This window comes from Jaculus jaculus, chromosome 16, assembly GCF_020740685.1.
Source record: "Jaculus jaculus isolate mJacJac1 chromosome 16, mJacJac1.mat.Y.cur, whole genome shotgun sequence".
Taxonomy (NCBI): Eukaryota; Metazoa; Chordata; class Mammalia; order Rodentia; family Dipodidae; genus Jaculus; species Jaculus jaculus.
Genome location: NC_059117.1, coordinates 38,560,780 through 38,586,524, shown reverse-complemented (window position 1 = coordinate 38,586,524; position 25,745 = coordinate 38,560,780).

Here is a 25,745-nt window from a genome sequence, read left to right as displayed (position 1 = left end):
CAAAATGTAGCTGAGTGATTGCTAACATTTATAAACAAATATTACAAGTCTAAGAACTTTTGTTTAAAATGCAGGAAAACAGTAATGCTGACTACTGATTAAATTTCTATTTTCCTTGTAAGCTATCTCTGTCCTGCTAAATTGTTAATCTGTTGGGGCCCTGACAGTAACTATCAGAGCTCTTCACCTGAGACATCAGTGCAGGTAAGGAAGCCATGAGGCCCCAAGGGGTGATGTGACTTACCCAGTAACATGCATATGTAGCTGACACTCTTTCTTTTGGAGGAGATGTGGGTGATAAGATGACAAGACCTTGAAACTACTTCTCTAAATTATGAAAGATTCACTAAATTCCTATTTATTTATTTTTGTTTTGAGGGAGGTGAGGTCACCATAGATTTTAAAGATATGCTTCTGGTCTTTGGCAACTTGTTGTAATGTTAGAAATTATGCTGAGCAGTTAAGGCACTTGCCTGTGAAAAAGAACCCAGATTTGATTCCTCAACACAGTCATTTACAGTGGCTGGAGGCCCTGGCACAACTACCCTTTCTCTATCTGCCACTCTGTCTCTCAAATAAATAAGAAATTATAGAGTATAAAGTCTTATATCCAATGCAATTAGTACCTGAAATCTTGGTTAACTGAACATAATAGGCTAAGGGTATAACCAGGACAAAAATACATGCATGTCTAACAGATCACATTTCAAAATGTCTATCCATAGTAAATCAATTTAATCAAAGTAAATCACTTCCTTTGAAGAAGATACTAGATAAGTCAATTTGCTTTATGGTAGAATAAATATAGTTTTTCATTTCCAGACAACCCAGGGGAAGGGTGGAGGGAGGGAGAAAAAGAGAAGGAGAGAATATTAAACAGATTATGTGACAAGGAAGCAGTCACTTGTTAATACCAAGCACTGTCCTCAGGGTCTCATGGCAACTTATGGTTAATAAAATATCACTTATTACTTACTTTAAAATATTTTTATTTATTAATTTTCAAGGAGAGAGAGAGAGAGAGGGAGGGAGAACACAAGCATGCTAGGGCCACTTACCACTGTAAATGAACTCAAGCTGCTGATACATGAGCCATTTTGTGCATCTGGTTTTACGCGGGCATTAGGGAATTAAACCCAGGCTGTTAGGCTTTGCAAGCAAGAGCCTTTAACCACTGAGCCATCTTACTAGCCCTATTACTTAAGTTTTTTGTTGCTGTTGTTTGTTTTTTGAAGTAGGGTTTCACTCTAGCCCATGCTGACCTGGAATTCACTATGTAGTCTCAGGGTAGCCTTGAACTCATGTCGATCTGCCTACCTCTGCCTCCTGAATGCTGGGATTAAAGGCTTGTGCCACCACGCCTTGATTTTTTTTTTTTTTAAGACTTAGAGACTACTAGATAAAAAGAATAAAAGAGGGCTGGAGAGATGGCTTAGCGATTAAGCGCTTGCCTGTGAAGCCTAAGGACCCCAGTTCAAGGATCGGTTCCCCAGGTCCCACGTTAGCCAGATGCACAAGGGGGTGCACGCGTCTGGAGTTCATTTGCAGAGGCTGGAAGCCCTGGCGCGCCCATTCTATCTCTCCCCCTCTATCTGTCTTTCTCTCTGTGTCTGTTGCTCTCAAATAAATAAATAAATAATTTTAAAAAAATAATAAAAGAGAAGGAGGTACAGAGGGCTTCCACCATGAGGGAGGAAAGAGAGGTAAAGCCCATTTGGGAGTTAGGGTCCTGTCCCCCATCTCAGCACAGGTAGGATGAGACCTGTGGGGCTTACCAGAGAAGCAGGGACCCAGAGGCTCAGGAGAGATGAACAGCCAAAAAGAGCTTACTTACTCTCTAAATTGACAAATAGAAATTATTCTTCAGTGATGTGTTGAACTATGTATGCATTGTTTAATGACAAAATCAAGCTGTGAACATCTGGGTCACTTCTCATAATTAACATTACATTGTGATGTCAATGCTTAAAGTCTATTCAATTGGTATTTCAAGTACACAGTGTTCTTAGGTATAAATAGGGTAACTTAAACTCATATGACTGCTCCTTTAAGTTAGGGGACTCCCTGCCTTGTTTTTTGTATTCCATGAGATTTAATAATTTTTAGTACATTGCATATAATAAATATTTGATGACTGTTAGCATAATGTTAATTATGCTAGTTAATGGTATCCTCAGTGTAGGGTCTCAAGATCACCACTCCTTTCTGCCCATTAGCTGTTTCCCAGATGCAGGATCTTGGAGAAACTGAATCTCCAGATATACACGCTTCCTCAAAGATGCCTTTCTCTTCCAGCCCATGGTGCATTTTGCTGTGATCCTTGGCTGTCTTCCTGTACCAAGTGACAAATGCTCATGGAGTGCAACCCTTTGAAATAGGGACAGATGCCAAGAAGAGAGGGAGAATTCTATCAGCCCATTGGAAATATTCTAAAAAGCTGGCCAGAACACTTCAATTCTAGCCTCAAGTTTTTGCCTGGAATTAATTTTTTTTTCCTCTTCAGTAGTACATTTAGACTTCATTGTTTTCAGTGTATTTATTTGTGCAACTGATTTAATTCTATTCTTGTTCTTGTAAAGCCTTTATAGAGTTGGTCAGGGATGGGAGGGGATACACAGTGCTTCAGAACGATGCTAAGGCTTTAAACATGATTTATTTTGACCTGGAGGCCAAATGGCAAAGCCTGCAAATGTGATAAATCTAGCAAATAAATAAACAAATAAATAAATAAACATACATGCCTTTGAGGAGGCAACTGGCCAACAGGCAGGCCTGTGGTTGGCATTTAGTTTTACAAGAGCAGTTGTTAATCCCACATGCTGAGGACAGTATAAAGATTTCATTTCCTCTCTAGACCTTGGCTCCTCTGGGTGTGGACTAGAACATATGAGATTGGAATTTTGAATGTGCTCTGCATAAGGTGATGACTTCATGTATATTGACATTTCTGGTAGGGGTTTATTTATTTATTTTTTTCTTCCTAGGCTGTGCTCCTTTGAAGTCAGGAATCACGTTTTACACTCCTCTTTGCATGGGCTTTATACATAGCACGTATTCTACAAATGATGAAATAAGCAAATGAGGAATGTTCTATTCGGTGCTCTGCCTCTGGCACTGAGCAGTCTTAGCACACAGGACGCCCTGATACGTGTTTGTCAAATGAGTGAATAAATGAATGAATTGTGCAAGTCAGCTTCAGCAGCTACTTCTGTCTCCAGGACTCGTGCAAATCAGGGGTCAAGCTTTTTGAGAGTCTTTCTCTTGCTAAAATGACATGTTGTCATTTCAGTCAGCTCTTCCGTATCTGTGAGTCCCGTATCAGCAGATTAGCTAATCTTGGGTCAAAAAAATTAGAAGAAAAAACATGATCTGTATGGGCTGGAGGGATGGCTTATTAGTAAGGTGTTTGTTTGCCTGCAAAACCAAAGGACCCAGGTTCAATTCCCCAGGGCCCACATAAGCCAGATGCACAAGGTGGTGCATGCTTATGGAGTTTGTTTACAGTGCCTAAAGACTGGCATGCCCATTCTTTCTCTCTGCCTCTTTCTATATTTCTCTCAAATAAATAAAACATTAAAAACCGATCTGGGGCTGGAGAGATGGCTTAGCGGTTAAGCGCTTGCCTGTGAAGCCTAAGGACCCCGGTTTGAGGCTCGGTTCCCCAGGTCCCACGTTAGCCAGATGCACAAGGGGGCGCATGCGTCTGGAGTTCATTTGCAGAGGCTGGAAGCCCTGGCGCACCCATTCTCTCTCTCTCCCTCTATCTGTCTTTCTCTCTATGTCTGTTGCTCTCAAATAAATAAAAAATGAACAAAAAAAATTTTAAAAACCGATCTGTACTGAACTGTACAATCAACTGCACTGTTGATTTTTTGCTTGTTATTCGTTCCTTACACAATATAGTACAATGACTATTTACATAGCACTTACCTTGTATTAGGTATTAGACACAACATGGGGTTGACCTAAAGTCTTAAAGTATACAGGAGGTCATGGATAGGCTGAATACATTTTATGCCATTTTGTATAAGGGACTTCAGCATTCTCAGATTTTAGTATCTATGGGGTCTATACTGTACAGACATGTTATATTTGAGAAAGTCAAGGTTGAAATGTACCAAGGTAAGGTGCTAGACTCTGGAGGGTGAAGGAGGTATTAGTAAAATAGAGGAGAAAGAAGAAAATAATAAGAATTAAATGTCAAAGCTGTCTTCCTGTCTGTGGTAGTTTGATTCAGGTGTCCTCCATAAACTTAGGTGTTCTGAACGCTAGATTCCCAGCTGATAGAGATTTGGGAATTAATGCTTCCTGGAGGCAGTGTATTGTGGGGGCGGGCTTATGGGTGTTATAGCCAGTTTCCCCATGCCAGTGTTTGGCACACTCTCCTGTTGCTATTGTCTACCTTCTGATAGCCAGGGGGTGATGTCCACCCTTCACTCATGCCATTGTTTTCCCTGCCATTGTGGAGCATCCCTTTGAGCCTGTAAGCCAAAATGAACCTCTTTTTCCCACAAGCTGTTCTTGGTTGGGTGATTTCTACCAGCAATTCAAACTTGACTGCAACAGTAAAGTGGTACCAGGAGTGGGGCTGCTGCTAGACCCCTGACTCTGTGGCTTTGGCCTTTTGGAGATGCTTTTCAAGAGGAATGTGGAAGGATTTGAAACCTTGGTCTAAAAGACATCTTGAAGTGCTATAAGTACAGCTTGATGGACTATACTGATCAGAGTTGAAAGACCTGAATGCAGTAGGAGCTATGGACTGTGAGGTTTGGCTTGTAAGGGTGAGAAAGAGCTTTGCTTGGTATGGGTTAGCAGTTTGTGTGAAAAGCTGGCTGCTATGACCATATCCTGAGAAGTTGTGCAGAAGTTGCTTTGCGTAGAAATGAACTGGTGTGAGCAGAGGCATATGGCACAGAAAGAAAAATCTTGGGGTGAACTGCTGCCTCTTAAGCTGCAATTGAGAGATTAAAACCTTTGAGACTGGGCCAGCTGACCTGCACTGGGGCAACAGGAAGAATGTCGATTCTTTGGAAGGGGTCTGAGTGCTCAAGGAGTTTCCTGTTCTTCAAAGCCTGCTTTCTTCCCCACTGGATTAACAAATTGGCACCCTACCAGGTATTGTGGAGTATAATAAATTCAGGAAAGAGAGGGAGATTGAGTCTGCAACATGGTTTTGTGTTTTGGGAATGGTCATGGGCAGTGTGAAGCAGGTTTGCTGGTTGCCTGCATAGAGACCCCATGGGGCCATGAGGATGAACTATGGATTGCAGTGGTGACCCAGTGGAGATGCCAGGACCACGAGATAGCTGCTAAGGAAAGCTGCTGGCACTGATGAAGTTTTCTAGGACTGTGAGTAGCCTAGCTGGAGGGGCGGAATTGGATTACCAGAGACTTGCTGCTGGTTAGAATTATCAGACTTGGAGATTTGTTACTGACTAGAATTGTTGGACTTGAAGCTACAGAGTTTGATGTTTGCCCTGGTTGTTTTAAATCTTGTGTTTACTGAATATTCTTTGCTATGCCCAATGCCATCTTTTGCAGTGTGAATGTTTACTCTGTGCCATTATGTATTTTTTGAGGTTATTTTTGGTATTATGGCTCAATTAACATATCTTGGACTATGGGGATGTATGAACATCATTGGAGTTGATAAAAACAGTGGGGAATTTTAAAGTTGGACTGAATGCATTGTATTTTATATTACATATGGTTATCAGTTTATGGTGGTCAGGGGTGGAATGTGGTGGTTTGATTTAGGTGTCCCCCATAAACTGAGGTGTTCTGAATGCTAGGTTCCCAGCTGATGGAGATTTAAGAATAAACACCTTTTGGATGCAGTGCATTGTTGGGGGTGGGCTTATGGGTGTTATAGCCAGTTTCTCCATGCCAGTGTTTGGCACACTCTCCTGTTGCTATGGTCCACCTTATGTTGGCTCGGGGGGGTGGTGATGTCCACCCTCTGCTTATGCCATCATTTTCCCCTGCCTTTGTGGAGCTTCCCTTGAGCCTATAAGCCAAAATGAACCTCTTTTTCCCCATAAGCTGCTCTTGGTCAGGTGATTTCTACCAGCAATGTGAACTGGACTGCAACACTGTTCACCTATCTATCTATGCAGATAGACATAAATACATATAGAGAACTCATTGCTCAAATTTATTAATCGATGTGGAGAATGTTAAAATCTATTCATCTGTCATCCTCATATCTATCGATCTATAATGTACCTACTTCATATCATCATCTAGTCTACTCTAACCCTCATCTATCTATCTCTGTCTATACATGGTTTGGCCCATTGCCTCAGGGCAAGTCCAGTGGCCACTGGGCTTTTCCACTCAGTCATTTGTCCTCGAGAGCTCAACAGGTTACCCATCAGTCACTTGTTTGTTTCTAATTCAGGATACACCTTAAGTAAGGACTCCCCCTGTCTTAATGACCCCTCCCCACCCCCATTTTCAGCAGAAATTTTTAAATGGAATTCTTCATAGGACATTGCAGCTTACCTATGGAATGTACTTTAACCACCAGTTCACCTACTCAGAAGCTTTTGCTGGCTCCTCATTATTTATAGGTTAAAACTCAAAAACCTCAGCCGAGTTTTCAACATCTTTTATAAGCTGCCTTTGACACTGAGATTTTATCTTCATTTCTGAGCCCCCTTCCCTATCAGACTTGTACCTCTCAGCCCTGGCAACTTGCTGTTTCTTCTTCTTCTATTTTTTTTTTTTTTTTTACTTATTTATTTGCAAGGAGAGTGAGAGAACATGAATGAATTTGTGAACTCCAAATGCATGTGCCACTTGGTTCATCTGGATTTACATGGGTACTGGGGGAATTGAAGCTGGGCCATCAGGGTTTGCAAGCAAGTACCTTTAACCACTGAGCATCCTCACCAGCACACAAACTACTGTTTTTTTTTTTTTAAAGTTGTCTCAGGGGATTCTTTTTTTTTTTAATATTTTTTGTTCATTTATTTATTTATTTATTTGAGAGTGACAGACACAGGGAGAAAGACAGATAGAGGGAGACAGAGAGAATGGGCACGCCAGGGCTTCCAGCCACTGCATACGAACTCCAGACGCGTGCGCCCCCTTGTGCATCTGGCTAACGTGGGACCTGGGGAACCGAGCCTCGAACCGGGGTCCTTAGGCTTCACAGGCAAGCGCTTAACCGCTAAGCCATCTCTCCAGCCCCTGTTTTTTGTTTTTTGTTTTTTGTTTTTTTTTTTCCATTTCCCTCTCATAACTCTAGAGAAGATTTCATTTGTTTCCTTACCTGTTATCTGGACATAGCATACCACCTGCCTTCCCAAGATGCATCATAAATCCTTCCTTCTCCAGGAGGCCTTTCTTGACCATCCTAAGGCATACCATCTTTTTTTCTGTATTGGAACTATTTTCAATTGTGCATTAATATATTTTTAATGTTTATTTTGTTCTCCTAATTGTCTTGCTTGTTCCCATGGGAGAATTCTCTTGCAGCCTTTTCATTTTGTGTCTGTTGCTGATAACAATATTTTACAACTATAACTAATTAATAGTGTAAATACTTTCAACATTTTGAGTCTCATTATTTTCTAAATTTATGTCCTTCTAATCAGAAAGATGTGCCATGGGGCACACTGTAGTCGTTAGCATTATTATAGACATCACTTGGGACATGGACACTGACTGCATGCCTTTACTCTTTCACTCTTTCGTAATTGCTTTGCAGGCATTTCTGGTAAACAGCAAACATATCAGAGACGCTATTCTACTGGTGGAGCTGGGAAGGACTGAAGAGAGGAATGCCCGGGCTTAGGCCTTGCCTTTGTCCCTGGCGGAGTAGAGGAAGGTTCGCAAGTACAGACCTTGCTTCTCTGGACTCTGCCTCTTGCTCTACCACTGCCCAACTATACAGTCTTGGAGAAGTCTCCCAAATATCTGTCCCTCAGTGTCCTCAGTCGTGAAAAGAAGGGTGATAATAGCATCTGGGACCAAAATTAGTTAATGCTCAGGAAAATCAGGAGCTGTAAAGATCCATTTGAATGTTCGGTCTTTTCATCCACATGGTCCAACCATCCTCCGCATCACTCTCCTATCTTTATTACCATCTCTGGGGCTGATGGCTCAGCATGGGAACCAGCAACCTGCCGCTTTCCAAGTGTGAAGGGCTAATGTGCCATGCATTTTATTTATTTTATTTTGTTTTATTTTTGGTACAACACAACTTTTGAGAGATTGAGTGGGGTTCACAGCTCTTGCTGTATTGGCATCTGTTCTGCTTCTTTCTTTTTTTTTTTTTTTTGTTTTAGATTTGTTTGTTTTTGTGACTCCTGTCATCATAGGCCTTTTAAATTATAAAATGGCCTGTTGGAATGGTCAGGGAGTTTGTTGAACCTAATGTACCATCACTTTCAAACACACCATTATTTCATAATTACCAAGAATGAAAAAGGAATCACCACTTTAAAAGTATAATGCACCATTGATTTGAAGACACAGCCTTATGTCAGAGTGATTAAAATATGAAAAGTGAGTGTATTTAACCAATGCAAAGTTAGTATTCTCTGTGTCTGCTTTTACTCTTCTGACCTGGTCAGTGTGATGGATCTCTAGCTTCCTCTCTATATCCTAGATGTCCTGATGCTGAAAACCCTTCTCTGAGTATAATCAACTGGCTTCCTGTTTCTTTTGGGTTCTTTATCCTGCAAGGGTAAAGTAGAGGTGAATACAGAGCCCCAAGGCTGAGGAGTTTTTTTGTTTAGGCCCAGCAATGCCCGCTTCAGTCTTCCTGTGGCACTTGGAAGTCACCTTGCTAAGAAGTTACCCCTGAGGCAGACTTTTCCAGCTCCAACATGGGACGTTTCAGGGCTTATATAGTCTCGTCTTCAGAGGTACCCTAAGATCAGGTATCTGCTTGATGCTTTTCCCAGTCTCGAGTAGCTTCTCTTTGGAAAGGGCTTATTTTGTGATTGAAGATGGAATCCATGGGCTGGAGAGATGGCTTAGCAGTTAAGTGCTTGCCTGTGAAGCCTAAGGACCCTGGTTCAAGGCTCGACACCCCAGGACCCACGTTATCCAGATGCACAAGGGGGCGCACGCGTCTGGAGTTCGTTTGCAGTGGCTGGAAACCCTAGCGCGCCCATTCTCTCTATATATCTGCTGCTTTCTCTCTCTCTCTCTCTGTTACTCTCAAATAAATAAATAAAAATGAAGAACAAGGACTTCCGGTTAAGATGGCGGCGTAGGTACCACGCCAAAACAGCCTGGGGGGGGAAAGACCAAAATAAACTCAGCAAAATACACACTTTTACTAAAAAGTGAGGTGTATAGGAAGTTGAGGCGGCAGCGGAGAAGTGGAAGAGTTATAGAGCATCCAGAGCCTGCACAGCCGGGAACAGCGGCTCCGGGGCGGCTCAGCTACCCGCCGCAACCGCGGAGCGGCAGAAAACCGCCGGTCTCTCGACTCGAGCCGCAGGACAAGCCAGGTGCGGGATTTTCCCCTCACACCGCGCTCTCCGCAACTCGGGAAACGTGAGGGGAGAGCGGCAGCGAGCAACGGAGGGAGGAGCAGACCGCGAGGTAAAAGCACACGATACAACCAGAACAGCCGCGGCTCCCTCCCCTCCCCTGCCGCCTGAACCCAGCTCCAGCGAACACAGCAGCGGCCCGGGACCCGGCCACGCCAACTTGGGCTGACGGCGGGACCCAAGCAGGAGCAGAATTTGGCAGCAACTTCAGCGGCTCCAGCACCGGTACCAGTGGCCCCAGCAGCAGCGGACCCAGGACAGCAGCGGCTTCGGGTGAGCAGCAGCGGTGGACACGACAACGGCAGCTTCAGCAGTGGTGGGGGCTCCGGCGGAGGCACCTACAACAGCTGCAGAGGCGGCAGCGGCTCAGTTTGCCCCGTAGGAAAAGCAAGTGCCCAGCTCCAGAAATCAGAACAGCAGCCCAACGACCCAGGCAGCAACTTGACTGAGACCACAATCACCCAAGGTAACTGGGATTGCACCAGGGAAGGGTCTCACCTGGTCACAAGCTGACTTGGATACCTCAACAGACCAGAAATCTAAACCTCTTTGTTGATAGAGGATCTGGTCATTATAATAACTACTCTTGCATACATACTCGGGGCTGTTGTTGATGGAATGGGTACAGTGTTTAGCTAAATTTTAGAATCTACCAGTATATTATTCCACTCAGCCTGCTTGAATACTCCTATAGCAGGGAAACTCAACCCCTAAGAACATCTTTGTAGATACTCTGAGAGTCTTAAGAGCCACACCTAATACCTTAAGGTCCTACCCTGAAAATATTTTACACCAAATCAATTGATACAGCTAAGAATACACAGCTAGCTAGAAAATCCAAGCATTAACTTAATCCAAGATGCAAAAATATATACATTATAACACAAGAAACACTAAAAAGCAAGACGATATAAATCCACCTAAAAGTATTAATGCATCAGAAATGTCCTCCAGTGAGAAAGAGTTAGAGGAAATGCCTGAGAAAGAGTTCAAAAGAATAATTATAAATATGTTCAAAGAGGTCAAAGAACACATGAATACAACCAAAGAAGAAATCAAAGAGGAAATCAAAGAGGAAATCAAAGGAATCAAAGAAGAGGCAGGACACCAATTTAATGAAATAAAGAAGGCAATACAAGACATAAATAGAGAAATAGAAATAATAAAGAAAAACCAGTCAGAATTATTAGCAATGAAGAACACAGTTAATGAAATAAAAAACTCTGTAGAAAATCTCACCAGTAGGATGGATGAGGGAGAGGACAGAATATCTAAGCTAGAAGATCAGGTGGCAGACCTAATGCAGTCCAACAAAGAGAAAGACAAACTTATAGAAAAGTACGAGTGGGAATTTCAAGATATTCGGGACACTATGAAAAGATCCAATATAAGAATTCAGGGCATAGTAGAAGGAGAAGAATTCCACTCCAGAGGCATAGTAGGCATCTTCAACAAAATCATAGAGGAAAATTTTCCCCAAATTGGGAAAGAGGTGCCAATACAGATACAGGAAGCCTTTAGAACCCCAGCCAGACAAAACCCAGAAAGAAACTCTCCTCGCCACATTATACTCAAACTTCCAAACACACAAACCAAAGAAAAAATATTGAAAGCAGTTAGAGAGAAAAATCAAGTTACCTACAAAAGCAAGCCCATCAGGATTACAGCAGATTATTCAACACAAACTTTTAAAGCCAGAAGGGCCTGGAGTGATATATTCCAAGTTCTGAAAGATAACAACTGTCAACCAAGGTTACTTTATCCTGCAAAGTTATCCATCCAAATAGATGGAGAAATAAAGACATTCCATGACAAAAGCAGGTTAAAGGAATATCTGAAGACAAAACCAGCTCTACAGAAAATACTTGATAGAATCCTCCATGCTGAACAAAAGGAAAAGCACACATATAAGGAACCTAGAAAAAACCAGCCATACTCAAATACCAGTTAACAGAAGAGAGCACAGGTAGAACAAGTAACACACACACACACACACAAATGGCAAACATAAATACACACCTTTCAATAATATCTCTTAATATCAACGGTCTCAATGCCCCAACGAAAAGACATAGATTTGCAGACTGGGTTAAAAAGCAGGATCCTACAATTTGTTGTCTTCAAGAAACTCACCTTTCTACAAAGGATAGACATTATCTTAGGGTGAAAGGTTGGAAGACGGTGTTTCAAGCAAATGGGCCTAGAAAACAAGCAGGGGTTGCTATCCTAATATCAGACAGGGTGGACTTTAGTCCGAAGTTAGTCAAAAAAGATAAGGAAGGTCACTTTATATTGATTAAGGGCACACTCCAACAGGAGGACATTACAATCCTAAACATATATGCACCTAACATGGGGGCTCCCAAATTCGTCAAACAAACACTATTAGAACTAAGGTCACAGATAACACCAAACACGGTGGTGGTGGGTGACTTTAACACCCCACTCTCATCAATTGACAGGTCATCCAGGGAAAGAATAAACAGAGAGGCATCTGGACTAAATGAGGTCATAGAAGATATGGACCTAACAGATATATACAGGACATTTCATCCAAAGGCTGCAGAATATACATTCTTTTCAGCAGCACATGGAACATTCTCTAAAATAGACCATATATTAGGACACAAAGCAAATCTTAACAAATTCAGGAAAATTGAAATAATTCCTTGCATTCTATCTGACCACAATGGAATTAAACTACAAATCAGTAGCAAGAAAGGCTATAGAGCATACACAAAATCATGGAAGCTAAACAATACACTACTAAATGATGAGTGGGTCAATGAAGAAATCAAAAAGGAAATCAAAAAATTTATAGAGTCAAATGATAATGAGAACACAACATACCAAAATCTCTGGGACACAATGAAGGCAGTTCTAAGAGGCAAATTTATAGCCTTAAGTGCCTATATTAAGAAATTAGAAAGGTCGCAAGTAAACGACCTAATGCTTCGCCTTAAAGCCTTGGAAAAAGAAGAACAAGGCAAACCAAAAAGTAGTAGACGGGAAGAAATAATAAAGATTAGGGCAGAAATTAATGAAATAGAAACAAAAAGAACAATCCAAAGAATTAATGAAACAAAGAGTTGGTTCTTTGAAAGGATAAACAAGATTGATAAACCCTTAGCAAATCTGACCAAAAGAAAGAGAGAAGAGACACAAATTAATAAAATCAGAGATGAACAAGGTAACATCACAACAGATTCCAGAGAAATTCAAAAAATTATAGGGACATACTATAAAAGCATATACTCCACAAAGTATGAAAATCTGAAAGAAATGGATGATTTCCTTGATCTATATGACCTACCTAAATTAAATCAAAATGAGATTAATCACTTAAATAGACCTATAACAAACATGGAGATCCGAGCAGTTATCAATAATCTCCCAACTAAAAAAAGCCCAGGCCCGGATGGATTCACTGCTGAATTTTACCAGACTTTTAAGGAAGAGCTAACACCATTGCTTCTTAAGCTTTTCCAGGAAATAGAAAAAGAAGGAATCCTACCAAACTCCTTCTATGAGGCCAGCATCACCCTGATACCAAAACCAGGCAAAGATAGAACAAAAAAAGAAAATTACAGACCAATCTCCCTCATGAACATAGATGCAAAAATTCTCAACAAAATATTGGCAAACAGAATACAAGAGTATATCAAAAAGATCATTCACCCTGACCAAGTAGGCTTTATCCCAGAGATGCAGGGATGGTTCAACATACGCAAATCTATAAATGTAATACATTACATAAATGGGTTGAAGGACAAAAATCACATGATCATCTCATTAGATGCAGAGAAAGCATTTGACAAAATCCAACATCCCTTCATGATAAAAGTCCTACAGAGACTGGGAATAGAAGGAACATATCTCAATATAATAAAGGCTATTTATGACAAGCCTACAGCCAACATATTACTAAATGGGGAAAAACTGGAAGCTTTTCCACTAAAATCAGGAACAAGACAAGGGTGTCCACTGTCTCCACTTCTATTTAATATAGTTTTGGAAGTCTTAGCCATAGCAATAAGGCAAGAGACACACATAAAAGGGATACAAATTGGAAAGGAAGAAATCAAGTTATCACTATTTGCAGATGACATGATTCTATACATAAAGGACCCTAAAGACTCTACTAGCAAGCTGTTAGAGCTAATCAAAACCTACAGCAATGTAGCAGGATACAAAATAAATACACAGAAATCAGTAGCCTTCATATATGCTAACAACAAACACACAGAGGATGAAATCAGAGAATCACTCCCATTCACAATTGCATCAAAAAAAATAAAATACCTTGGAATAAACCTAACTAAGGAAGTAAAGAATCTATACAATGAGAACTTTAAGACACTCAAGCGAGAAATTGCAGAAGACACTAGAAAGTGGAGAAACATCCCTTGTTCCTGGCTTGGGAGAATCAATATCGTGAAAATGGCAATCTTACCTAAAGCAATCTACACATTTAATGCAATCCCTATCAAAATTCCAAAGGCTTTCTTCATGGAAATAGAAAAAACAATCCAAAAATTCATTTGGAATCATAAAAAACCTCGAATATCTAAAATAATACTGAGCAACAAAAAAGAGGCTGGTGGTATCACCATACCTGATTTTAACCTATACTACAGAGCCATAGTAACAAAAACAGCATGGTACTGGCACAAAAACAGACATGTAGATCAGTGGAACAGAATAGAGGACCCAGATGTAAGCCCAAGTAGCTATAGCCACCTGATATTCGATAAAAATGCCAAAAATACTCATTGGAGAAGAGACAGCCTCTTCAACAAATGGTGTTTTGAAAACTGGATAAATATCTGCAGAAGGATGAAAATAGATTCTTCTCTCTCGCCATGCACAAGAATTAAGTCCAAATGGATTAAAGACCTTAACATCAGACCGGAAACTTTGAAACTGCTAGAGGAAAAAGTAGGGGAAACCCTCCAACATATTGGTCTTGGCAAAGACTTTCTAAATACAACCCCAATTGCTCAGGCAATAAAACCACAGATTAACCACTGGGACCTAATGAAATTACAAAGACTTTGCACCGCAAAGGACACAGTGAAAAAAGCAAAGAGGCAACCTACAGAATGGGAAAAAATCTTCGCCAGCTATATATCTGATAAAGGATTAATATCTAGGATATACAAAGAACTCAAAAAGTTAACTAATAAGGAATCAAACAGGCCAATCAAAAAATGGGCTAAGGAGCTAAATAGAGAGTTCTCAAAGGAAGAAATACGAATGGCATATAAGCACCTAAAAAAATGTTCTACGTCACTAGTCATCAGGGAAATGCAGATTAAAACTACATTGAGATTCCATCTCACTCCTGTCAGATTGGCCACCATCATGAAAACAAATGATCATAAATGTTGGCGGGGATGTGGAAAAAAAGGAACCCTTCTGCACTGCTGGTGGGAATGCAATCTGGTCCAGCCATTGTGGAAAACAGTGTGGAGGTTCCTAAAGCAGCTAGAGATTGATCTACCATATGACCCAGCTATAGCACTCCTAGGCATATATCCAAAGGACTCATCTCATTTCCTTAGAAGTACATGCTCAACCATGTTTATTGCTGCTCAATTTATAATAGCTGGGAAATGGAACCAGCCTAGATGTCCCTCAACAGATGAGTGGATAATGAAGATGTGGTACATTTATACAATGGAGTTCTACTCAGCGGTAAAGAAAAATGACAAAAAAAGAGATGGAATCCAGGCAGTGTCTCTACTATGTAGAGGTCAGTTTAACTTGGGCTTTTTTTTTTATGGTGGACAAAATTAGGATTACTTTCAATGTGCAAGTAAGTAACTGGATACAGTGAGCTTGGGTCCAAGAGCAAAGGGGTTTTCTGTTTTTGGAAGCCGAGGTGGTGAGAAGATCCAAAGCTATTTGCAGCTAAGGCTTGCTCCAGGCGCATGGTAGGGACATCCTCTGTTCTCAGGTGTCCCCGCCAACTGCTGACATTTCAGCACCTCTCTCCTTGCACATGTCTTGGGTTTCAGGCAGGGAGGTAACAAGACCCTTCACATTTGCTACAGCGATGCCGTTTCAGGCTCTGTTCCTTGACCTTACAAGTCACCTGCTTCTCTCGAGGCATTGTCACCTTGTCAGGCTGGACATCTACTACCTAGATTTTTGCAACCAATGTTGGGAGTGATATTCAGCTCGGACGCATGTGGTCATTTTGTGTGGTTCTTGCTTGGAATAGAAGGGCCTGTCATCTGACTCCAGGTGCAGAAGCTGACTCAACTTCTTTCACTCAGGTACATTGTAAGGTCCTGTGCCTTGTTGTTCTGCAGCCTTGAAAGCTGTCCCTTCATTGTCCTTTTGTCGGCTGCAAAAGTCTCTGTTCTCTAGCCATGTATTTAAGAGTAGAAGACTTTTAGGGAGGGAGAGATGGCGTGGCGGTTAAAGCACTTGCTTGCAAAGCCTAAGGACCCCCACAAGGAGGCACATGTGTCTGGAGCTTGATTGCAGTGGCTGGAGGCCCTGGTGTGCCAATTCTCTCCCTTTCTTTCTTTCTCACTCTTGCTCTCATACTCTCTCACATAAAAAAGGCCAGTCTTTCCGGGTGTGGTTGTGCACACCTTTAATCCCAACACTTGGGACGCAGAGGTAAATGGATTGCCGTGAGTTTGAGGCCACCCTGACTACATAGTAAATCCCAGGTCAGCTTGGGCTATAGTGAGAGTGAGACCCTACCTTGAAAAACCAAGAAAAAAAAAAAAAGTAGAGGCCTTTTAGTTGCTCTCTAGCTCTACACCAGTAAGGCGAAACTGCAGATGATGGTACTAGCCAGAACTCTTTTAGTTCTGTCTGGCTCAAGGTAAAGGGGACTCTATTGACCACAGGATTGAGAAGTCCAGAATGCATGTAGAGCGCCAAGAAACAGGCGGAGTGAGGGCTCAGTCAATGCCTTCAGATTTCTCTCCCCATCCCCCATTATCTCCTAATTTCTGATTAGTTTCCACCATAGCTTCATTTTAAATACTTCCATTTTCAGAGGAAAGAGTCATTTCTATCTATTGACATCCTTATATTAATCCCTGAACCAACTCTGCTTGGATCTTTGGTCCGTCTCTGGACTAGTCATTAATGCCAGTTCTGAGTAGCCCTGCTTGAGGCATATTCCCATTCCTATCAGACTGAGAGCCTGACCGAGTGATGGCAGCCCTACTGTGACCATGCATAGTGGGGGAGGAGCCTTCTAAAACAGAATGGGGAAGGGAGGACAGCCATGAATACCAGATGTACACTCTAAAACCTGCTCCTCCTTCCTAGTTGCTCAACTTCTTCCCCTTCACTATCAGCTCTTACTTTTTTAGTATTTTTTATTTTTTAAATTTATTTTATTTATTTGAGAGAGAAAGAGGATGAGAGAGAGAGAGAGAAAGAGAAAGAATGGGCATGGCAGGGCTTTCAGCCACTGCAAACAAACTCCAGACACATGCACCACCTTGTGTATCTGGCTTAGATGGGTCCTGGGGAATTGAACCTGGATCCTTTGGCTTTGCAAGCTAGTGTCTTAATTGCTAAGCCATTCCTCAAGCTCTCTTGCCTCTTTTTAAAAAATTTATTTTTTGGAGAGAGAGGTGGGGGGGAATGGGCACACCTGAGCCTCCAGCCACTGTAGCCAACACCAGAGGCACACACCACCTTGTGCATCTGGCTTTAAATGGGTACAGGAGAATCGAACCTGGGTCCTTTGGCTTTTTAGAGAAGTGTCTTAAATGCTAAGCCATCTCTCCAACCCAGCGCTTGCCTTTTGAGCACACTGGGCTGCTTCCTTTGATGAGAACTTACCTTCCTTCATCATAACACCTTTTCTTCCTATGTTCTTCCTTTTCTATACTTGTCAGAATTCTCAGTCTCAAGTGCTTAATTAAAATGCTGATGGCTTCAACTCTTCCCTATATACTTCTAGTTCACTTACTTTACCATGGGAAGGTAGGGATAGTGGCACCTTTATAGTGTTTATTAATTCTTCCCCAGGAGGTACCTATGCACAGGTCTCAATGTGAAGGTTAAGCATCCAGAAATCTTCTAGCATCGCAAAGGAGATATGCAACAAACTTGTGTAGGACGGATAAATGTTCTTCCAAAGTCTTTTCAGAGAAGACTGTATGTGTTGGATCTGCCCAAGTACACATTATACACACACACACACACATACACACACACACACACACACACACACACACACACACACACACAGAGTACAGAGATGGAACCCTGAACTGTGGACCACTGTTAGAATGAAGATAACTCCAGGAACCTTGACATTTGCTAAGATAACTGCTATCCCACATATTCTAATGCTTTCCATACTCATGTAAAACAGCTACAGCATTTCACCCAGACTAAAGTGTATCACACTGGAGAGGCAGAAACATATGTGATTCATTTTCCTAAGGAAAGGGGGGGGGGTTCTAATGATTTACCTAAGGACCCAGGAATGTCATGAGGTAATTTTCCAAAGCACCCCAGGTGGTGTGGTGATGGTCCGTTGGCAGGCTCACCTCCTCATCCACTAATTGGCTATGGGTTTGCAGTTCCAACTGGTGACCTTCCCTGTTAATAATCTGATGGAAGCTTTAAGGAGGCAGGGAAAGCTGTGCTGCTTGACTAGTAAACAGATGCTTGTAGACATGCTATTTCCTAAGCTGTCTCAGGCACCAGGAGGTAGGCCTTATGAGCCAGCGCTTCCCAGAGCTGTAAAATGCAGGGATTGGGTCAGGCTAAAGGTACATTCAAGGTCATCTGTGTGGACTCAGCCATTTTAACAATAACAAGTCAAAAAGCAGCACTGTCCAGAATTACTTCAAGATTGACTGTCAACCCTTGTGATTGCTTGAGTATCTATCTCCAGATCAGCCTTTTAGTTGCAAGTGACAGGAAACTCACCTTAAGCACAAAGAAAGCTTTATATTTCTTTATATTTTAAAAAAGCATTTTATTTATTAGAGAGAAAGGGAGGGGGCAGATAGAGAGAATGGGCACATCAGGGCCTCTAGCCACTGCCAATGAACTCCAGATGCATGCACCGCACTACTTCATGCATCTGTTTTTATGCAGGCACTGAGGAATTGAACCTGGGTCCCTTGATCTTGCTGGCAAGCACAATAATTGCTGAGCCATCTCTCTAGCCCTTTTTGTTTTTTGTAGGGTTTAAATCTATCCCAGGCTGACCTGGAATTCACTATGTAGTCTCAAGGTGGCTTTGAACTCATGGTGATCCTCCTACCTCTGGCCCCTGAGTGTTGGGATTAAAGGTGTGTGCCACCATTCCTGGATAATAGGAGGACTTTATTGACTCAGGAACCACTGGAAACCTCTGGACCCAGAGGTGCTTTCCATGCTCCTGGTAAGATCCAGCCTCTCATTTTCTCTCCTCCCTGTCTCTCTGGCTCACTTTACATATCGTCATGGCCCCAGACACAGAGAGGAAAAGGGCCAGCCCTGTCTAAACCGAGGGGACCGAGGCTCGGAGGAGAATAAGTTCTTCAAGAACATTTTGTGTATCATTATGTGAAGTGAGAGGAATGAATGTTGAACATGCAATCAAGCAAAACAAAATGGCTACACACTCCCTGACTGGCAGTTGAATTTATTTTTGTCAGAGATAATTCCATCTTATCTACCTTACTTCCTTACAACAGCAAAGTAGAGGCTCCTAGTGCTAACAAGAATAGACTGCTAACTTCTAGAAAGGTCTTAAACTATCCATGGTTTTAGTGTCTTTTGTTCCTTTATTTGTTCATTTATTTAGAGAAACCATTCTAATTTGCAATTCAAAGTCAGCAATTTCAATATTGACTGTGGCTATTGTACTTCAGCAAGTGGATTGACACATTGGTAACATTGATATACCACACTGGTAGCTGTCGTTAGCTAAGGGCGCTGGCATTTCCCACATTTCATGATCTTTCTGGAATTCTCTTAGCCTTGTTTCTTGCTCTCCGCTGCTGTTCTGCTCAGTCGCTTCTCTGGTTTCTGCTCCTTGGAAGATCCATGCCGTCATGTGGCTGATGCTGTCCAGTCACAATGCTGGGCCTTCTGGGTTTTCTCAGCTCTGCTGAACAGCCATGCTGCAGACGTCAGAGTACAGCCTGGCTGGTCAGGCTGGGGTCCGGGGCCTTAACTCTCTGCGCGTTTTAATGGTACACAGGCAAGGAGCTAGCTAGATGAGTTCACTTCCTGCCTCTATGTGACCCTGTTTTGCTCTGAGGTCCATTGAGAAGCAGTGGCCAACACCACCTTGCCTTGCTTTTGTAGCCTTCCTCGAGTCACTTCTCTTGGTTTCATTCTTACTGTCTGGGAATTGTACCTCCCAAATTAAACATCAGAACTTAATTCCTCCATCAGTTTTGTTTTCTAGGAGACCAAGGCCAACATAGTATTATTTTGTTTTTCTATGATGTTTTCTCTAATAGTTCCTGAGGTGTTAAGTCCTGCCGTCTCGATTGGCTCTGGTAAGATGGGGTTTCTATCCCTTTCCTTGTTCTCAAGATGGATAAGGTGAGATGCAACTTGTCCAAAGTCCTAGGCTTCATTTCTGAGCCATTTAAACTCACAATGCAGGTTTCCTATCTCCCTAATGATGACTACACCCACTTCCTTGGAAAGTCTGGGTCTGCACAGACAGAGCCAAGAATAATTGGGGAAATTATTCTAATTACTGAAGCCAGCCACCAAATCAGAAATAGCTGCATAACTGAGCTCCATGCCTCCATTTCACATGGGGGGGGGTGACCTCTGGAAGCCTACAAAAACAAAGGACCTGACTCTTGTCACGGTATTGCTTTAAGAGCTACTGGTGATAGTGGCTGTTTTTGAGCCGTTTCTTTTCTTTCTTGAGCTATTTTATGTTATGGTTATATTTTTTACTTCTTAGTCAGTGGAAGTGAAAATGAATCTCTAGTGAAGACAACAGGCTTTTCAGAAGAGAAGTGGAATAGTGAGAAATGAATTGTTTTAGATTTGCCCACAGGCGCACTATACACTTGAAGGCAAGGTTAATTAGTATGTGGACATTTTTGTGTCTTGGTGTCATTGATTTCAAAGTGACTCCTTGTCCTGCTTGATGTCTTTTTGAAATGAGTTTATTTCTATTTTTTTTTGCTATTTTTAAGGTTGGCTATTATGTTCAACTGGTTATAGAAAACTGATATAAAAGAGGAATCCAATACAAAATAAATTCTGGTGATGGGATAATTTTCAACCCAAACTTAAAAAGGAAAGCATTATTGTTTGTGGTCTTTACTGGGTTTGGACAGTGGTTGGTGGGTCTATAAGTTACTTTCTCATTGCTGGGCCAGAAGCAGCTTATGGTAAGAAAAGGATTTAATTTATCTTGCAGTTTTTAGGAAAGTTTCATCATGGTAGGGAAGATATGATGGGACTTGTCACATTGGAAAACAGGAATTAGAGAAAGAACTGAAGTGGGGATGGGCCACAAAAACCTCTAGGTGGGGCTGGAGAGATGGCTTCGTGGTTAAAGTACTTGCCTGCAAAGCCTGAGGACCTAGGTTTGGTTCCCTGGTTCCCACGTAAGCCAGATGCACGTGGTTGCACATGCATCTGGAGTTTGTTTGCAGTGGCTAGAGGCCCCGGCATATCTATTGCCTTTTAAATAAATAAGTAAATAAATAAATAAAAATTATCAACACTAACAATAACAACAGGCCTTCCCCTATTGACCCTGTCACTCCGGCAAAGCTCTTTCTACCTCCTAAAGGCTCTACGACTTCCCCAAACAGTACCACCAGATATTCAAACACATGAACCTGTGCGGGCATTCTACATCCAAACCACAATATTGGGCTTCGGTTTGAGTTGTCCTCTAACCTTGGGATCCTCTTTGAAAGCACCACTTTGGAAGTGATTCTCAAAGCCCAGGTGCACAACCGTAATCCACCTGAAAGCTCTTCTGCACACAGGAGACACACTGTAAATGTCAAAACAACATGGATGCCATGGCCCGCTTTCTGACATCCAGTTAAAAGCACATGCATACTGACTGGTGTAAAAAGCCAAGTAGACAAACATTTCAAAAAGTAGGAAAAGCTCAGTTTCGATGAAATATACACCTGAAAGAAATGACAAACTTCTAACTTGCTTGTTGCCAACATGTCACATGGGAAGAATTGGTTTTAGGTTCTTGGTTGGTTCCCTGTTTGGAATTGTGGCTGATATTAATGTACGAAGTGACAAAGGCCAAGTCCTTTGGGGCGATCTTGAGCAGGGACTGAAGCAAAGGCTGTATCGTGGCCGGCCTCACCTGGAGCACCAGTCATGCTCGACAGTTGGGGGTAGAGGAACAGTGACTTGGCCATGGGGGATGAGGCTATCCTAAGGACACGAATCATGTTTTAGCATCTGTCCATTGCCTGTGCCCCTCCCACTGTCGTCCCACAGCTTGTCCCTCCTGTTCATGTTCAGCTATCAAATGACTATGGGATGGTCAGGTATTCCTCTGTTCTCAGGGGGAAGCTGACATTTGAAATAGTTCCGTCAAGTGTATGGAGCAAATAAAAACCAGGGTGAGCTATATTCTTCTTTCCTGAGCCATTATCTCAAAAAAGTTCCCAGTTCACAAGGAGGATGAAGAGATTCAAGAGAGAAATAAGAATTGGCAGTTTAGGGTTGTGAGCCTGTCAACGCCTCTAGATAGAGAAACAAATGGTTGGAGGGCAAGAAAACTGAAAGTTAGACCTTGGAGTAACATTTTTTAAAACAAGGAACTTCTGCCAAAGATTCTTTAACACCCACTCCTTTTAAATTACAATAAAAATACCAAGGAATTAAAATAGGTCGTTTTCAACCTCCTGCAAAGCACTGGGTTTTCAGGACCTTCCTGGTCAGCAGAGAAGTCATTGTGCCAGGAGAGAATTTCTCACTGTTGACCAGTATTTTAGTACCAGCTGCTTCCGCCTGTGATCAAAGTTAGAAGTAAGCTGAAAAGAGGATGGAGTAGACTTTGTTTGATAGTGAGTTTCTTCATGTTGCAGAATCGGCATGATACCGATTTCATTTGTGCAAAAGATGAAACTCTCCCTCATTTCTCAGTTTAAGCATCTTGACAAAATCATGCGTGGCTGGCTCCCTGTGGGGCAGCGATGACTCAAGTTTTGAGTGCCAGCATTTGATTGGGGGATGGTTATGGCTGACCAAGCTGAACCATCTTTCCCCCCCCCCTTCTTATACTGTCCCATAGCTTCCTTTTGTTCCTTCTGTATTTAAGAACAACAACAAAAATGTGTGAAAGCTAAAGGGTGTTGTCAATTATTTTCTTCTTGCTGGGACAAAATACCTGGCCAAAGCAGCTTATGGAAGGAAAGGATTTATTTTCAGTTTACAGTTTTAAGGGAGCCCTATGGTGACCCCGAAAGCACAGCAGGAGCAGACAGCTAGAGTCACATTGTGGCAGGAAGTGAGGAGGAAGTAGAGAGAGCCAGCAGACAAGCAGAGCCTTGGGTAACAGCTCAGAGCCCACCCCCAGGGAACTATTTTCTCCAGCAAGGTTCTAGAACCTTCCCAAACAGCGCCACCAACTGGGGATTAAGATAACACTCTAGTGTATGCGGGACATTTTATGTTCAAACCACCACAAAGGGAATATTTAGAAAAACAAACCAGTGAGCTTTACAGACAAAAATAGGTCAACCTTAAAGTTCAGATTCAATCTATAGTACAAGAAGTCCTCAATTTCGTCCACAATTTATCTTATCTTTAGCCTGAATTTTGTTAGTTAAGTTTCTTTCTAAAATTTTTTAAATTTTTATTTATGTATTTATATGTGTGTGTGTGTGTGTGTGTGTGTGTGTGTGTGTGTGTGTGTATGAGAGACAGAGAGACAGAGAGAAAGAGAGTGAGAGACACACAGACAGAGAGACAGAGAGAGAGAGAATGGGCACACCAGGGCCTCTAACCACTGCAAATGAACTCTAGACACATGCACCACCATGGGCATCTGGCTTACCTGGGTTCTGGGGAATTGAAGCAGGGTCCTTAGGCTTCACAGGCAAGTACCTTAATCACTAAACCATCTCTCCAGCTGAAGCTAAGTTTTGAAAACAGATCTCCACTTACATGAGGATTATTCTAGTGAAGTTATGGTTGTTTAATCTATAAGTCTTGAAAAGTAAAGGCAAGATTAATATGCCTATTATTTTTTTATTTTTAGAAAGTAAGAGTGAGAGAGAGAGAGAGGGAATTGGCACACCAGGGCCTCAGTCACTGCAATCAAACTCCAGATGCTTGTACCACGTACTGGGCATGTGTGACCTTGCTTGCATCACCTTTGTGGGTCTGGATCACATGGGAACTGGAGAGTTGAACATGGATCCTTGGACTTTGCAGGCAGGCACTTTAACTGCTAAGCCATCTCCCTGGTCCTCCTATGTATTTTTAATCTGTAGTTGAAGGTCCCTGCTGAAAATCAGCCTTAACCAAGAAAAATCTAGGTTCATTGCAGCTTGGGGTATGACAGCTGCCTTTGTAATTTGAATAGATCAATGCCATTCATCTTTCCAAAGGAGGTCTTCCATAAATACCTCCTTGAGGTGCATTACATGTCTCAATACATTTTTGTTGTTTATGAATAACATATTTTTTTCATAAATTATTTTTGGTCATTTTGACACTTGTATACACTATCTTCTCAAAATTATTTCTGTTTTATCAGGAGTCCTGTATATATGGCTAATAGAAAATGCTGGCTAGTTGTTAACTATAAAAGTGGTGTAGCTTTCTTTGATCATATGTGTGTGTATATGTGTATGCATATATATATATGTATATATTATATATGATATTTTAGAAATTCAAAGTATTCTGAGGTACATGTTGGAGCCTTCCTCATATTATTTGTAGGAACAAAGGTGATCATTTAAATCCATGCTTCCAATCTCATTCTGGAGACAGACTAATAAATGTAACATGCCAGCACAAGGTAACACGCTATGCATTTATATTTCTGCTTTATGATTTTCCTGGTTTGGTAAGAGGAGAAGTCAGGTATTTTATGCCTCTTGCTGAGTCTCGTGTTTTGTGAGGACTGAAACTGAAAGATGGAAGAGTGGGGTTTATGGGAGATTTTATGGCTCTTTCATGTTTATAAGAACCAGAGCGGTAGAAGCTCATTCACTGTGGGGGAGTCCACTTACCTAGTTGAGTGCATCGTCTAAACTTGTACACAAATACTAAATAATGGCAACCACTTATTCAGTTGAATACTGATAGATTTGGTTTAATTCAACCTTTTAGAGAGTTCACCTAAGGTATTACCCAATGAACATTACACAGGATGAGTGAAACATTCTTGTTTCTGAAGGTCCAAGGAACCACTCATTTAACCCTCGCTTGCCTAATGGGAAGAAAAACCAGAGAGTCACAGTACCTAACATAACAGGTGTTGGAGCACAAGACCAGTGAGAGCTATACCAATTCTGAGGTGGCTGCAAATAGCCAGGATTGGCTGAGAAGTCAGGAAGCAACGATGAGTGTCTTACTATCACAGCTATTTGAATACTCAGAGTTTATATTATTGAGCTTTTAATTAATTGGGGTTTTTTTTGTTTGTTTTATTGTTCATGGTAAGTCCAGAAAACATAGTTATCACACCACAGCAGATCTGAAGTCTTTGTAAGAAGAAGGGATGGAACTTCAGAACGCTGACCAGTGGTGTGGAGCCCTTGGATGGGAATCTGGGCCACCATTTGGCAGCCGAGAGCTCCAAGACATCTGCTCACTTGGGGACATTCCAAGTAGTGTGTTCAAGGTGATTCATCCTAAGCAAAATGCTCCCAATATCCTTTGAGCCTACAACAGAAGTCCTTTTTGGTGTTGTCTTAGGAGGTTAGAGTTCTCTTACCACTGCCTGCCCGTTCACTGGCTTAGTCTGGTTTTTTCTTTGTTTCACTAATGAAAATCTGGAACCACCACCATCACATACCTGCAAGGCGATTTGGAAACACTCATCTGTTAGGGAACCATGGCTGCTATGGGTACAACAAAGGCCTGGCTTCTTCCTGAGGTCATCTTCTCGAGTCTGGGGAGCAGAAAGGGGGCAGTCAAGTGATCCTCTCTGATTTTTTTTTTTCTTTCTCATCATCATTGTCCTGTCTTTTTGCTCCTCTCTGCATGCATTCTCAGTGCCAAAAAACCTGGTTTTGTTTTGAGTTTCCTGAGGGCCAGTCTTCATATCCAAGCCCC